Genomic DNA, 15,078 nt, shown 5'->3' on the forward strand with positions numbered 1-15,078 from the left:
TAATGCACATTGAAGGATTGCACTACAGTAGAGGAGCGCACCGGTTCCGTTTTGTTTCGTAGTGTACATTCGTGCAGTGTATTCTGAATTGATGGCTGCCGTACACGGCTATTTCCTCTTCTTGTTTGTATGGCGCATTTATATTGTTGCGTGTAACTGAAGATGGTACTCTAACCGTTGTTTTTTTTTTCTTTTGTTGTTACTTTGATGCACTCTGCCTACTTATGTTGTGTATGAGAGGGACAGTCCTCATGACTCCCTTGTTGGTGGTGTTTTGTTCCTCGTCAAAAAATTCCCCTCCGTGTGAACAAATGTTATGAATAACATTCTGAAAGTGGGGGGCTGTGATGCCGGGTTCTTTGTTGCTGATTTGTTTTTCTCCCGGGCTGAGCCTCAGAGAGTTTTGTTAATAAGGACAAAGCCGTTCGGTTTCCAAGAAACACACAAAAAGTTTAATTGAAAAGTAAAAAGACAAAGATTCCTCACAAAACAAAACACTTAATAAACAGTTGACTGGACATGACGAAACACATCTGTAAACACCCAACAAGAACGTTCAAAGTCAGTAACTAAACCTAACGTTCGAAAGGGGCTGAGTGATGGGAGTAGCGCAAGATATCTGTTCGGTCTCACCCACACGCTGAATTCCGCCGACGATGAGCAAACCGGAACGCGGTGATTCCGGCTTCAGGACGCGGGCAGGACGGGGATGAAGGAACGCTGGCTGCTGACGACACGTCGAGAAACCAGGCCGGAACGTGGTGGCTCTGGCTTTAGGAGTGTGGACCCGTCTGTGACGAGAGAACGCAGGCTGGTGGTGACGCGTCAGAGAACCAGGGTCGACCTAGTCAAGCAGCTGGGCGCACAGCTCGGGCCCGGAGCCCGACGGCTGTAGCTCGCCTGCCGGAACCAAAGTCCGCAGGCCCTGGAAAGGAGTTCAGGACCGGATGGCCACGGTCCTTTGGAGCGGGAACACGACGGCAGGAGGCCCCGGCCGGTTGAAGACCTGCAGGCTCGGGTCCTACGCCCGACGGCCCATCTTCAGCGCCCGGTCCGGTGACGACCTTCCGCTTGCCCCGTCTTCTTCGAACTCCCCTTCCTCTGGTCTGCTCAGGCTCCTGCTTCAGCTCTGGCCCACTTGTCTCGTTCTCATTGGAGATACTACTGTTTCGTGGTGTCAAGCCATTGGGCCTTGAAATCTCCGTGTTCGCTGCCCATTGGATGTTTTACCTTTTGTTTACTTCACGTCCTGCCACGCATCCTCGTGCTTGACGCTCTTTAACGTCGTCATTCTTGTTTAAGCAGCACCGCACGTGCACTCTGGTATTTCTCCTTTTGTTTTTTTTTTTTTTCCGTGACGCGCACTTTTCGAAGGCGCGCACTTTGAACGCGCACCACACATCACATACGCCCCCCTTTTATTCAAGTTTTTTTTTTTTTTTAGAAAAAAAAAACTGCCGATGAGTGCGCGTTCTGCACTACGTCACAATTAAACCACATATTTGCACCACGCAGTTCAACACATCACACCGATGGCACCACACTGCTTCTTCGTTGACATGTCTCGCGTCGAAACACCGAGTCCACAGAACGTAACATTCAACCAACAACAATAAGAAAAGTTTTTTTTTTTTTTTTTTTTCGAGAAGAAAAAAAAAACTGCCGTTGAGTGCACGTTTCGCACTGCACCACAATTTACCCACATATGTCCGCCACACAGTTCACTGCATTGCCCAAAGGTCCACATTCACTAACCTCAAAATACGCAAGAAGTGAGAAAAAGTATGGACACATCTAGCGGATTGTGAAAATCCCCAAATTAGTAGTACACCACCCCTTTTTTTATCATATATACCCTATCATCTCAAAAACTATACATCATGTTAATGTTACATTGCATGTAACTTCTTCAAATATTTACAAGCAACACCCTTCCATGGTCCGCAAGCAAGATCCAAAAGAAACCAGCGGGAAATCGAATTTGACGCTTAAGTTATAGCGTCCCGTACAAGACGTTTAACTGCTCTAACCATTTGACAAGAGTAAGGAATCGGAAGCCAGTGGAAGAATTCTCGACCGTAAGCTCGTATGAACCTAAAGCTGTGTATCACCAGGTTCCCAACCTCGAAATCACAAGCATACACGCTGGAATGTCTGTATGCCAGTCGGAGGCGTTGCCTCCAGACGCACCAGTACAACCACGCCTGAATCATTTCATCCTTCCCACGAACGCCTTGCTTGAGCTCGTAAGCCGCTAATCGTTGAGACATCTTAACAGAAGCGACCTCTTCAACCGAAGATGCCAAAGAGCACCAGTCGGCGTCCTTCCTCGTACAATAACCTGCTGGACCATTACTGCCTTCTGGTTCACTTTCCATCCCTTCAGCTTTCTGTATTGCTTGTTCATCAATACTTTCAACCCTTCTGCCTGGGTCATCGTGATTACCCTCATTGTCACATATAGCTGACCTACATTGCAACTCTACTCTCTGTTCTTCAACAAGTGCTTTTGCATTTTGCTCCAATATTCTTCTAAAAGCATCATCTACAATTTCCCGAGAACACAAGCCATCTCTCTGCATGGGCAAGTTATAATCATGGTGAAAAACCATGTCCGTAGCGTCTGTTGCTATCTCCAGTGGCCCAAAACAATAGGTAGCTGCTACATCAGAGCTTTCATTATGGCATTCGCCGGCATTACCTAGGAGACCTTTTATTGCTCCTTCAGCGGAGCTATTCAGAGGCAATCCTACCTCTGAATAAAGTGCGCTTGACCTCTCACAGGTTTCAAAATACCCTTTACTCTGAATGGAACGTTCTTGTTCCATGCTCACGAAGCATTCCTGCGCTTCAATAAGCTTATCGAGTCTCCTAGTCTTTTGACTGTTTACCTCCCTGTCATACTCTTTCAGAGTTTCTTTCTCTAGCGAAAGGTCATGACGAGGTACAGGGTCAGTCTCACGTAAATTCAAATCGCTCCCGATGTAACTGCTTTCAGAGCACACCTCATCCACTGGTTGACTACTCTGGCTCTCAGACCACGTATATTCAGCGTTTTCCCTCTCAGGCCACTGCTGCAAATCCTCATATTCTAGTTCCAACAGTCTCTTCTTTTCGCGCATCTCTATCTCGAGCAGCCTTTTCTTTTCACGCATTTCTAGCTCAAGCTGCTCCTTCTTAGCGCGTGTCTCTCGCTCGAGCTTCTCTCTCCTAGCCCGTGTTTCTCGCTCGAACTCCTCTCTCTTAGCGTGTGTTTGCAATGCAATCTGCTGCTCTTTAGCGTCACATATCGCAGCCCGTTGCTCACGCTCCCTCTCCATCCGCTCCTCGTACCATACTCTAAACTCCGCTCCCGTCAGTCCCATTTTATCCGCCAACTCAATTAACTCCCACGTGTTCGTCATCGTGTTAACCGCGTCAAAAAAAAAATCTACTGGAAAAACAAACGACTTTGTCCTGTCGCGAGGCTCGCCAAATTTGTGATGCAGGTTCTTTGTTGCTGATTTGTTTTTCTCCCGGGCTGAGCCTCAGAGAGTTTTGTTAATAAGGACAAAGCCGTTCGGTTTCCAAGAAACACACAAAAAGTTTAATTGAAAAGTAAAAAGACAAAGATTCCTCACAAAACAAAACACTTAATAAACAGTTGACTGGACATGACGAAACACATCTGTAAACACCCAACAAGAACGTTCAAAGTCAGTAACTAAACCTAACGTTCGAAAGGGGCTGAGTGATGGGAGTAGCGCAAGATATCTGTTCGGTCTCACCCACACGCTGAATTCCGCCGACGATGAGCAAACCGGAACGCGGTGATTCCGGCTTCAGGACGCGGGCAGGACGGGGATGAAGGAACGCTGGCTGCTGACGACACGTCGAGAAACCAGGCCGGAACGTGGTGGCTCTGGCTTTAGGAGTGTGGACCCGTCTGTGACGAGAGAACGCAGGCTGGTGGTGACGCGTCAGAGAACCAGGGTCGACCTAGTCAAGCAGCTGGGCGCACAGCTCGGGCCCGGAGCCCGACGGCTGTAGCTCGCCTGCCGGAACCAAAGTCCGCAGGCCCTGGAAAGGAGTTCAGGACCGGATGGCCACGGTCCTTTGGAGCGGGAACACGACGGCAGGAGGCCCCGGCCGGTTGAAGACCTGCAGGCTCGGGTCCTACGCCCGACGGCCCATCTTCAGCGCCCGGTCCGGTGACGACCTTCCGCTTGCCCCGTCTTCTTCGAACTCCCCTTCCTCTGGTCTGCTCAGGCTCCTGCTTCAGCTCTGGCCCACTTGTCTCGTTCTCATTGGAGATACTACTGTTTCGTGGTGTCAAGCCATTGGGCCTTGAAATCTCCGTGTTCGCTGCCCATTGGATGTTTTACCTTTTGTTTACTTCACGTCCTGCCACGCATCCTCGTGCTTGACGCTCTTTAACGTCGTCATTCTTGTTTAAGCAGCACCGCACGTGCACTCTGGTATTTCTCCTTTTGTTTTTTTTTTTTTTCCGTGACGCGCACTTTTCGAAGGCGCGCACTTTGAACGCGCACCACACATCACAGGGGCAATGTCACGGACGGCCATTTTTGGCGACACCGCGTCACGGCAATTAACGGGCGCCATACTCCCCGACTGACCGTGAGAACGGCGGCACATCAAAGGGAGCCGAGAAGTGCAGAATGGGGTGCTCTTCTTAGAACGTCACCGCCGACGTTTGATCCTTTGGAACTGCGGCGGCGTCTGAAAGGTCGTAGAAGGCCGCGGTATACCCCGAACAAGGATTAGACTACAAGATGCACCGGCTGAGAGCCAAACGTTTGACCATTCTCACGAGGAAAAGCGTGGGAAACGCTCTGGTGGCCAAGCCGTATGACAACAACCCGACAGGTTGTCACTCTCGCTAGTTGAGGGCCCTCTCCCAATTAAAAAGGGGTCGGGTCAAAATATTTTTAGGGCGGAGTTTCCCATCAATTAAACGCGCATGATTGGACCCAGGTAGAGGTCTTTTGTCCCCAAGGAAGAGAGCGAGGAGACACGAGGGGGATTTAAGCGCAGGATTTTGCCCTGCTAGGCAGACTAGTCGCTGACCAAGATGGTGTAGAAACAGATCAACAAGCATCTCTTCTAGAAGTTTTTAGTGTGGAGCTGTATCGGCTGGCCACCTAAACTTAGCCGTTCGTCTAGTTGTGACGCGATATTAACGTCTGCAACGTAGACATCGGGACTTCGCCTCGAGTTAGCTCAACCTGCTCGAAGTCACCGGCAAGCACTAGCCTCCCGGAGCCACCAGCGTTGCAACACCGCCGACATCGCAGTCGTGCCAGAACTCTCTTCGACTTCTCGCATCCGATCGTCGGGGACGCAACGCTGCCGGTCATCACACGTATGCCTTCACCTGTTTATATCTTCGAAATTTCTCTTCCGTCGTTCTATTCTTGTTAGTTTGTGTAGTTTGTAATAGTTCTCTTTCGTAAGCTGATTTATTGTTTCTGTTATATATTTTTTAGTTGTATCAAGTGTTGATGTAGTTTGTTAGTTGTATTGAAGTGTTGTATTAGATCCTGTGTGCTGCAATATCACTACAGTAAAGTTGTTTTGTTTTCTCACGTCTCTGATCTCTTCACTGTCTCTGCTTGCGTACGGAACGAACCAACCTGCTGTCATTCCCGTCGCTGACTTCGCGCTGGCGACGCTAGAGTGGCAGCTTGTAACACTGGAATACATGTTTCTTGTATCTCTGCCCACTAATCTATTCGTCAAGACGTTACGCCTTAGCTTTTATTACTGCCACCATGTCTTCAGCACCCAAATCGCTCAGGCCTAACCAACTATATCTTCACAACCAAGCACGATCATGCTACCTAATTCAAACGATGCCATCGCAGACCAAGCCTACACTTTATCCTCGACCTGTTTTCCCGCTGACCCCTGTTTTGCCACCGACTATAAACTGTGCGCTGCTTCTCTACACTGAGTTTTCGCCTTCGTTTTGCTACCCATCTTCTTCAAGGCCTGTGGTGTCATTGGACGCGTGACACGTCACTTATGCTGATCTTCATAGATACAGTTTAATGTTTACTGTACATTAGTACTGTACATTAGCTTGCGCAATGTCTTGGATGAATACACGTTGAAGCTTAGTCATGCGTCTCCATATGATCACTAACGCTTATTATTAATGATTAAAGAAACACTTGTGGCCAATGACGCTTGGGGCAGCTGGAGTAATTAATGGAGAGCGGAACCGGTGAAAGCGATGTGACAGCCACAAGAGCATGACTGACTGGCCGCCTAACTTGAGCTAAGCCCGCCTACTTACAGCGTGAAGGAGTTATTAAATGTCATTGCCCTAATAGGGAGAAACGCAACGCGCGTTGCGTCCTCGCACTTGGCCGGTCACGATATAACACAAAGTGAGGGAAAGCGGGGAATGCGCAGCTAAGCAAGGGGAAGCCAGCAGAAGTCGCAGGGCTAATTTTGGTACGGAGGAACGCAATGAGAGGCACCGACGCTTGGGGTACGGTCGCCAACCGAGAGGGAGCTAAGGCGTTTACGAAATTCCGCTTCGCAAGTTCCATAGACTCTCACGCCGCCCCGCGGCTGCCAGCGTAAATTTAAAGACCGTAGTCTTTCTTGGGGACTTTCGACGCAAAAAATTTGGTCTGTCTGTCTGTCTGTCTGTCCGTCTGTACATTTGTATGTTTGTCCACTCTTACCGGCATCGGGTACTTGAAGCGACCGACCCCATCCGCAGCGACCCCCAACGTTGCTCAAGGTTGAACGTTCATGCTTGTGCAATTGTCAATTAAAAAAAAATTGCAGCATATCCCCAAACTCTAACCAAAGCTCGCAAGTACTTCCCAATTGAATACACCCAAACCATTATCTGGGCGCCAGGGCATGAGGGCGTCACCGGGAACCAGTTTGCGGATGAGGCGGCTCGAGGCTTCACAGATTACCGAGCTTCTTTGCACACTGCAATAGAGGATCCAACGCCCCTAGACCCTAACTTTGGTGCAATTCGTCAGTATTACAGGGACAATAGAAAAGTGTATCCAGCAACGCATAAGAAACTCACAGCAATGGAATCGGTGGCATTACGCAGAATCCAAACAAACACATACACGAACTTACACAGGCTGCATGTATTCTACCCCACAGCATACAAAGATATATGTCCGTGGTGTGGGGCCACACCAACTCTGTTTGACATCACGTGGGAGTGTACGCATCACAATGAAGAACACCACAACATGAACAACACAGAGGAACAATGGGAGGCGCTGCTGTCCAGCTCGGCCATTGTTGGTCAGCGCTGGCTGGTCCAACGGGTAGAGATGATGGCTAGGGCCAGCGGAGCCCTGGAATAGGCGCCCGACCATTTGGAATGCTCCGCGTTATGCGCAAATAAAGTTTTCTCTCTCTCTCTCTCCACGGAGTTAATGATCGAGAGTGGGGCGAAGCATTCGTCCGTCCATGTATGTATCCGTCTGTGTGACCGTCCATGCGTCTGTTCGTGCGTTTGTCCCTGCGTTCGTTCATGCATCCACCCCAGCGTCTGTTCATGCGTCCATCCATGCATCTGTCTGTGTGTCCAATCGTTCATCTACTCAACACTCCAAGTCCCACCATCTCGCATCTTTTTATCATATATTCCCCATATAGAAGCACAGCCATTCAGTGGACATTCCAAGGACTAAACGAGAGGTGGCACACGCACACTTTCTTACAGCTTGCGCTTCGGGTCTACTTCCCACCTTCAACCACCTTGAGTTCATGGTATATACTAGTCCACTGTATTCATGGCACTGCGGCCCAATGCTCGCTAAACCTTTCTAAAACCAAGGAGGTTACGCCCAGCGGGTATAACGTAGCAACCTTTTACTGTCAGATAGTGCTCAATGTACATGCCAGTGGCTGCTAATGTGCAATGAGAGACAGGAGGATTCAGCTTTTAATTTCTTACGGCTTGCGCTTCGTATCTGCTTCCCCCCTTTAACCACCTCGAATTCTTTCGTGGTATATAATAGTTCAATGTATTCATGGCCCTGCAGCTCAACGCTCGCTAGACTTTTCTAAAACTTAGGAGGTTACACCCAGCGAGTATAATGTAGCAACCCTTTCTTGTCCGATAGTGCTCGATGTACATGCCAACGGCTGCTGATGGGGATCGCAGCGTGCGCGTTGACTAAAAGCCGAATGCTCCTGTCTCTCATTCCCCATTAGCAGCCATTGGCATGTACATTGAGCACTATTTTTTATTGTTAAACAACGCACAAAAGAAATCTTTCACCGGCACCACCTTGGAGGTCAAATGTCATACCTATTTTGGGTATGTGCCACTGGTGGTTACGTACTACGAAGAACGCCCAAGCCACGCCATAAGCTTCGCTTATGCGGGCTTCTTCACTCTCGGCTGCAGCTTGGCGCTGTAGACGTGCGCCCTGTGCGCACCCTGAGGTGCTAAGGTATGCACGCAGAGCTCTGCTTCGTCCTCCAGGCTCGCCTGCCCACTCGCTGAACTCTATAACCCCAGCTGCAGCGGGTACGCGCGACTTTCAGGAATTCACTCAACACTTTGAGTCAATAGCTAAATCTGGTGCTAATGTCTGTTACCCAGGATCCGTTTCTTCGCATCCTCTACTAACAGATTTACCTCATGATTCCAACATGTCAAATGACGTCCTCTTATCACCGCCATCTGATGACGAAATCAAGGGCGCATTAGACGCAATGAAAAAGGGATCGGCCCCAGGGCCTGACGGACTCCCTGCAGAGTTTTATGTACAGTTCTGGCCTATCATTGGTCCAACTATGTCACGCGTCATTCGCAAGTGTTTCCAAGATATTACGCTTCCAACTTCTTTCCACAAAGGCCGTATAACACTAGTTCCCAAGAAAGACCCAATGTCTACGCGACCAGAAGATTGGCGCCCTATTACCCTGCTCAATGTAGATTACAAGCTCTTGGCTAACATTTTGGTGCGCCGAATCAGTCCATTTCTTGCAACATTAATCGCTCCCCACCAGGTCTGTTCTGTTCCGGGCCGAGAAATACACACTCATACGTGGTTAACGCGTGACATCATTCAATACACCATTAGCCGATGTGCGCAAGGACTGTTGGATTCATTAGATCAAGAGAAAGCTTTTGATTTCATAGAACATGGCTACATACTAAATGTCTTACATGCATACGGATTCCCGGATAAGTTCATTGACCTTATCAACGCGATGTACACTAATTTAGAAAGTACCCTTTACTTAGATTCCCGTGAGAGTCACGCATTTAGAGTGACGCGTGGGGTCCGTCAAGGGTGTCCCCTCTCCCCAGTGGTATTTATCCTTGCATTAGAGCCCTTCTTAAGGGCCGTTGAACATCACCCGCAGATTCGTGGCTTACCTCTACCCGGTAACACTCAAGTAAAAGTCGCTGCATATGCAGATGATATCACTCTATATGTACATAATGAACAGTCGCTGCAGCATGCTCTTGATACATTCCATGATTTCGGTATTATCTCCGGTGCAAGGTTAAACTTTTCTAAAAGCCAGTATTTTTTCATTGGCAACCCCAGCGGTCGCATCAACATTACGTCGCCTTTACAGTGGTCTCCTGAGATTTCAATACTCGGAGTTACTTTCACTGTATTTGGTATACAGGATGGCATCTGGTCATCCGTTGTACAAACTCTTCTAAATGATATCAAAGCAGCCAGGTACTTCGAATTCCCCCTCTTGGAACGCCGATACTTAACTCAAACGGTGTACCTAGGAAAATTTTGGTACCTTTGCCATTGTGTTAAACCACCGCTCCACGTCTGCAGGAAAGTGCAAAGCTGCATCAGTTCATTTTTTTGGTCTGGTGGCACAGAATTGTTATCGCGTCCAGCGTTAGCTCAACCGCGAGATCAAGGCGGTTTTGCATTCCCCGACGTTTCCGTCACGGCTTCTACATTGTGCCTCCGCACTCTATTGCGAATACTAAGCAATGATGACATGCCCGCTCAGACACTGGCTCGTTACCATCTGGGGCCATCACTACGTGCCTTCTTGCCGGATAGCCAAATAAACAAAGGTCCCCAATCAACTGAATTACCATCTTTGTATCGAGCCCTTCTGGCATTTCACCGACGTTTGGAAGCTACGTGCCAAGAGATAGAGGTGACCGATTCTAAAGTGGTGGACACAATGGCCGCCCTTCTACGGCCCTTAGTGCCCCAGCATCGTCAATCTGTATTGAACCGCGCTTGGAAACCAATAACTGCCGCAGTGTTGCCGGGGCATCTCAGAGACTTTGTCTGGAGGTTGGGCTGGGGCTTGCTCCCCACGCGAGATCGGTTGCAGCGATGGCAGGTGGTTCGCACTTCCACTTGCCCCAACTGCGTCATGGTAGAGACCAATCGACATGCGACGTTTGAATGTGTGGTTTCCCGCCTTTTTTGGCGTGCGGTTAATGCTGGTTTTCGGGGACAGGGTGTGCGAACTTTCGTGTCCAACGGCCGATTTCCGCGTAGCCGCTTCTCCGCTCTGTTAATAGTTGCGGGGCTGTTCAGCCTTTGGAGAAACCGATGTGAGGCCGTAGCTGCCAATTGCCGCCGAAGTGCTTTGTGGCCGATACTGGGGAGAATGAGACGAGAGATCCTCGCGTTCCTCTCCGAGGAGCTTTTCTTCCTCGGGGAGCAAGAGTTTCTGCGGCATTGGTCGTGCCCTTTCGTCAAGGTGGAACACGAAAGGATACAACTCATTTTTCAACCGACTTGGTGCTAAGCAGCACCCGTTGAGTTGTTATATATGATTTCATTTATTACAAATTGTGTTTCATTTGGATCTATTGTATCGTTATACCCTTGTATCGTGATATCACATTGAATTTTTGTGTAGATGTATGCCAACATAATCATGTATATTAGAGCAAATGTCTTCAATGTAACGTAGTGATGGTAGTCGTGAAATATAGATGTGCCGAAGTGTATGTGCCCTGTTACTGGAATGGTATGAAGCCTTTGTGTTCTGTACATGCTGTAAATAAACTTTTTCTAAACAAGCTTCGCTTTGAGTCAATAGCTAAATCTGGTGCTAATGTCTGTTACCCAGGATCCGTTTCTTCGCATCCTCTGTTAACAGATTTACCTCATGATTCCAACATGTCAAATGACGTCCTCCTATCACCGGCATCCGATGACGAAATCAAAGGCGCATTACACGCAATGAAAAAGGGATCGGCCCCAGGGCCTGACGGACTCCCTGCAGAGTTTTATGTACAGTTCTGGCCTATCAATAATCCAACTATGTCACGTGTCATTCGCAAGTGCTTCCAAGATATTACACTTCCAACTTCTTTCCACAAAGGCCGTATAACACTTGTTCCCAAGAAAGACCCAATGTCCACGCGACCAGAAGATTGGCGCCCTATTACCTAGCTCAATGTAGATTACAAGCTCTTGGCTAACATTTTGGGGCGCCGAATCAGTCCATATTTTGCAACATTATTTGCTCCCCACCCGATCTGTTCTGTTCCGGGCCGAGAAATACACACCCATACGTGGTTAACGCGTGACATCATTCAATACACCATTAGCCGATGTGCGCAAGGACTGTTGGTTTCATTAGATCAAGATAAAGCTTTTGATTTCATAGAACATGGCATACTTATCCGGGAATCCGTATGCATGTTTTACATGCATACGGATTCCCGGATAAGTTCATTGACCTTGTCAATACGATGTACACTAATTCAGAAAGTACCCTTTACTTACATTCCAGTGAGAGTCACACATTTAGAGTCACGCGTGGGGTCCTCTCCCCAGTGTTATTTATCCTTGCATTAGAGCCTTTCTTAAGGGCCATTGAACATCACCCGCAGATTCGTGGCTTACCTCTACCCGGTAACACTCAAGTAAAGGTCGCTGCATATGCAGATGATATCACTCTATATGTACATAATGAACAGTCGCTGCAGCATGCTCTTGATACATTCCATGATTTCGGTATTATCTCCGGTGCAAGGTTAAACTTTTCTAAAAGCCATTATTTTTTCATTGGCAACCCCAGTGGTCGTATCAACATCACGTCGCATTTACAGTGGTCTCTTGAGATTTCAATACTCGGAGTTACTTTCACTGTATTTGGTATACAGGATAGCATCTGGTCATCCGTTGTACAAACTCTTCTAAATGATATCAATGCAGCCAGGTACTTCGAATTCCCCCTCTTGGAACGCCGATACTTAACTCAAACGGTGTACCTAGGAAAATTTTGGTACCTTTGCCATTCTGTTAAACCACCGCTCCACGTCTGCAGAAAAGTGCAAAGCTGCATCAGTTCATCTTTTTGGTCTGGTGGCACAGAATTATTATCGCGTTCAGCGTTAGCTCAACCGCGAGATCAAGACGGTTTTGCATTCCCCGACGTTTCCGTCGCGGCTTCTACATTGTGCCTCCGCACTCTATTGCGAATACTAAGCAATGATGACATGCCCACTCAGACACTGGCTCGCTACCATTTGGGGCCATCACTACGTGTCTTCTTGCCTGATAGCCAAATAAACAAAGGTCCCCAATCAACTGAATTACCATCTTTATATCGAGCCCTTCTGGCATTTCACCGACGTTTGGAAGCTACGTGCCCAGAGATAGGGGTGGCCGATTCTAAAGTGGTGGACACAATGGCCGCCCTTCCACGGCCCTTGGTGCCCCAGCATCGTCATTCTGTATTGAACCGCGCTTGGAAGCCAATAACTGCCGCAGTGTTGCCAGGGCTTCTCAGAGACTTTGTCTGGAGGTTGGGCTGGGGCTTGCTCCCCACGCGAGATCGGTTGCAGCGATGGCAGGTAGTTCGCACTTCCACTTGCCCCAACTGCGTCATGGTAGAGACCAATCGACATGCGACGTTTGAATGTGTGGTTTCCCGTCTTTTTTGGCGTGCGGTTAATGCTGGTTTTCGGGGACAGGGTGTGCGAACTTTCGTGTCCAACGGCCGATTTCCGCGTAGCCGCTTCTCCGCCCTCTTAATAGTTGCGGGGCTGTTCAGCCTTTGGAGAAACCGATGTGAGGCCGTAGCTGCCAATTGCCGCCGGCGTGCCTTGTGGCCGATACTGGGGAGAATGAGACGAGAGATCCTCGCGTTCCTCTCCCAAGAGCTTTTCTTCCTCTGGGAGCAAGAGTTTCTGTGGCATTGGTCGTGCCCTTTCGTCAAGGTGGAACACGAAAGGATACAACTCATTTTTCGACCGACTTGGTGCTAAGCAGCGCCCGTTGAGTTGTTATATATGATTTCATTTGTTACAAATTGTGTTTCATTTGGATCTATTGTATCGTTATACCCTTGTATCGTGATATCGCATTGAATTTTTGTGTACATGTATGCCAACCTAATCATGTATATTAGAGCAAATGTCTTCACTGTAACGTAGTGATGTTAGTCGTGAAATATAGATGTGCCGAAGTGTATGTGCCCTGTTTTTGGAATGGTATGAAGCCTTTGTGTTCTGTACATGCTGTAAATAAACTTTTTCTAAACAAGGAGCTTCGCCCCTAAAAGCAATTATTGCGCATGTCTGGGGCACCATAAGAACACGCATATATTTTGCATATGCATCTCTTACTAGATTTGTTGCTATCGTGTTCATTGCTTTGCCTTTGTAGCAAATCAGTTACATTTCTCAAAAATGCGTCAAAAATATCAGCTACAGACCTTCACGCCTCAACATGTGATGTCTTTGGAATCGAGGACCTCTTCGAGGCATTGTATCCGTGTTTCTGAATCTGAAGCGTCTAAGTGGCGCATAATATGCGACTGCAAAAAGAATAGAGTCATCACAAAACACCCACACACACACACACACACACACTCCGGGCAGGCGACATATTAGCTCATCGACTTCAACCCCAACCGATACTGTCTGTGGGCGCCATATTGAACCACCCTGTGCGCCCTCTATAGGCGATGAAATTTGCGAATTCGAAACGCAACGAATGGGATGGTTGCTTAGAAATGACGTGAAATGTTAATGAAATAATTGTTGAAAGAACGAAGGTGGTTCGAAAATTTCATAGAGAAACTTGTAAATTCGTTTGCAAAACGTCTGATTAGATAGTTCCGAACTTTTCATCAGTTAATTAACGGTGTTTTTTCTGCTAATTACAAAATAATACCACGTGGCAAATTCACTGGGGCCCTAATTCTGGTTCCCCATAAGGTTTCGCGGGCGAACGATATGCTTCCTTCGCACTAGCTCATGACAGCGATAAGCAGTCGCAATGACTATCGTAAACGTGTCCCTCGTTAAGCCACCACTCGTCGCGGCCGTGTCGAGACAGCGCCATTGGGAAAGGGCTTTGGTCATTGGTACGGGGGACTTTATGGAGAACTGGAAACATCGTGCGCACGGCAGCGCGAGCGGGCTCGTCACGTGATATTGGTTTTGTATTTCACTGGCATTTGTAACGAGCGAAGTTATAGCTAGCACTAAAACGCTAAAATATTATACTTAGAAGTTACATTCTTCTAAGGAGACGTTTTGAAGACCAGTGAACAGCTTTGGTAATGTATTTTCAAGTCTTGTTCAATTGCTTGAAAACAAAGTTAATAAAACTGGCATAACTAAGCAAATAATCACGGTAGAAAAAAATAATCCGACTCATTCTAGCCAACAGTCAGAAGGATGCATTGAATGGTGTCGCCATTGCGTGGGTCGGCTGTGTTTAAACTCTAGCTCAAGATAGCTGTGGCACCCCGCATATTATCATGCGTCCAAAATGCAGTATACCAGCGCACTTTGAATAATAACTACCGTAATAAGAACGCTAGGGTAGTTTTTTAGGAAGATATGGTACGGCTGATATTTCGTCATTCACCCCAAAAGCTGGAGCTCAGCTCTTTTGTAATCCCGCCGACCTTCGTGTCTCGCTTGACAGCACCATGACAGGTCTTACATCAATGACAATAGAGCTCATTTACTTTTTTTCACGTTTCGTATCAGTCGAATATAATAAAAAGATGCATGTACCCCATGTTAAACTCGTTAAATCATTACGATCTCTGATTACAAGTACACGCCGTTGTTTTTATTTCATTCTATTTATTTCTCATCTCGTG

This window comes from Rhipicephalus microplus, chromosome 7 (genome assembly GCF_043290135.1).
Source record: "Rhipicephalus microplus isolate Deutch F79 chromosome 7, USDA_Rmic, whole genome shotgun sequence".
Taxonomy (NCBI): Eukaryota; Metazoa; Arthropoda; class Arachnida; order Ixodida; family Ixodidae; genus Rhipicephalus; species Rhipicephalus microplus.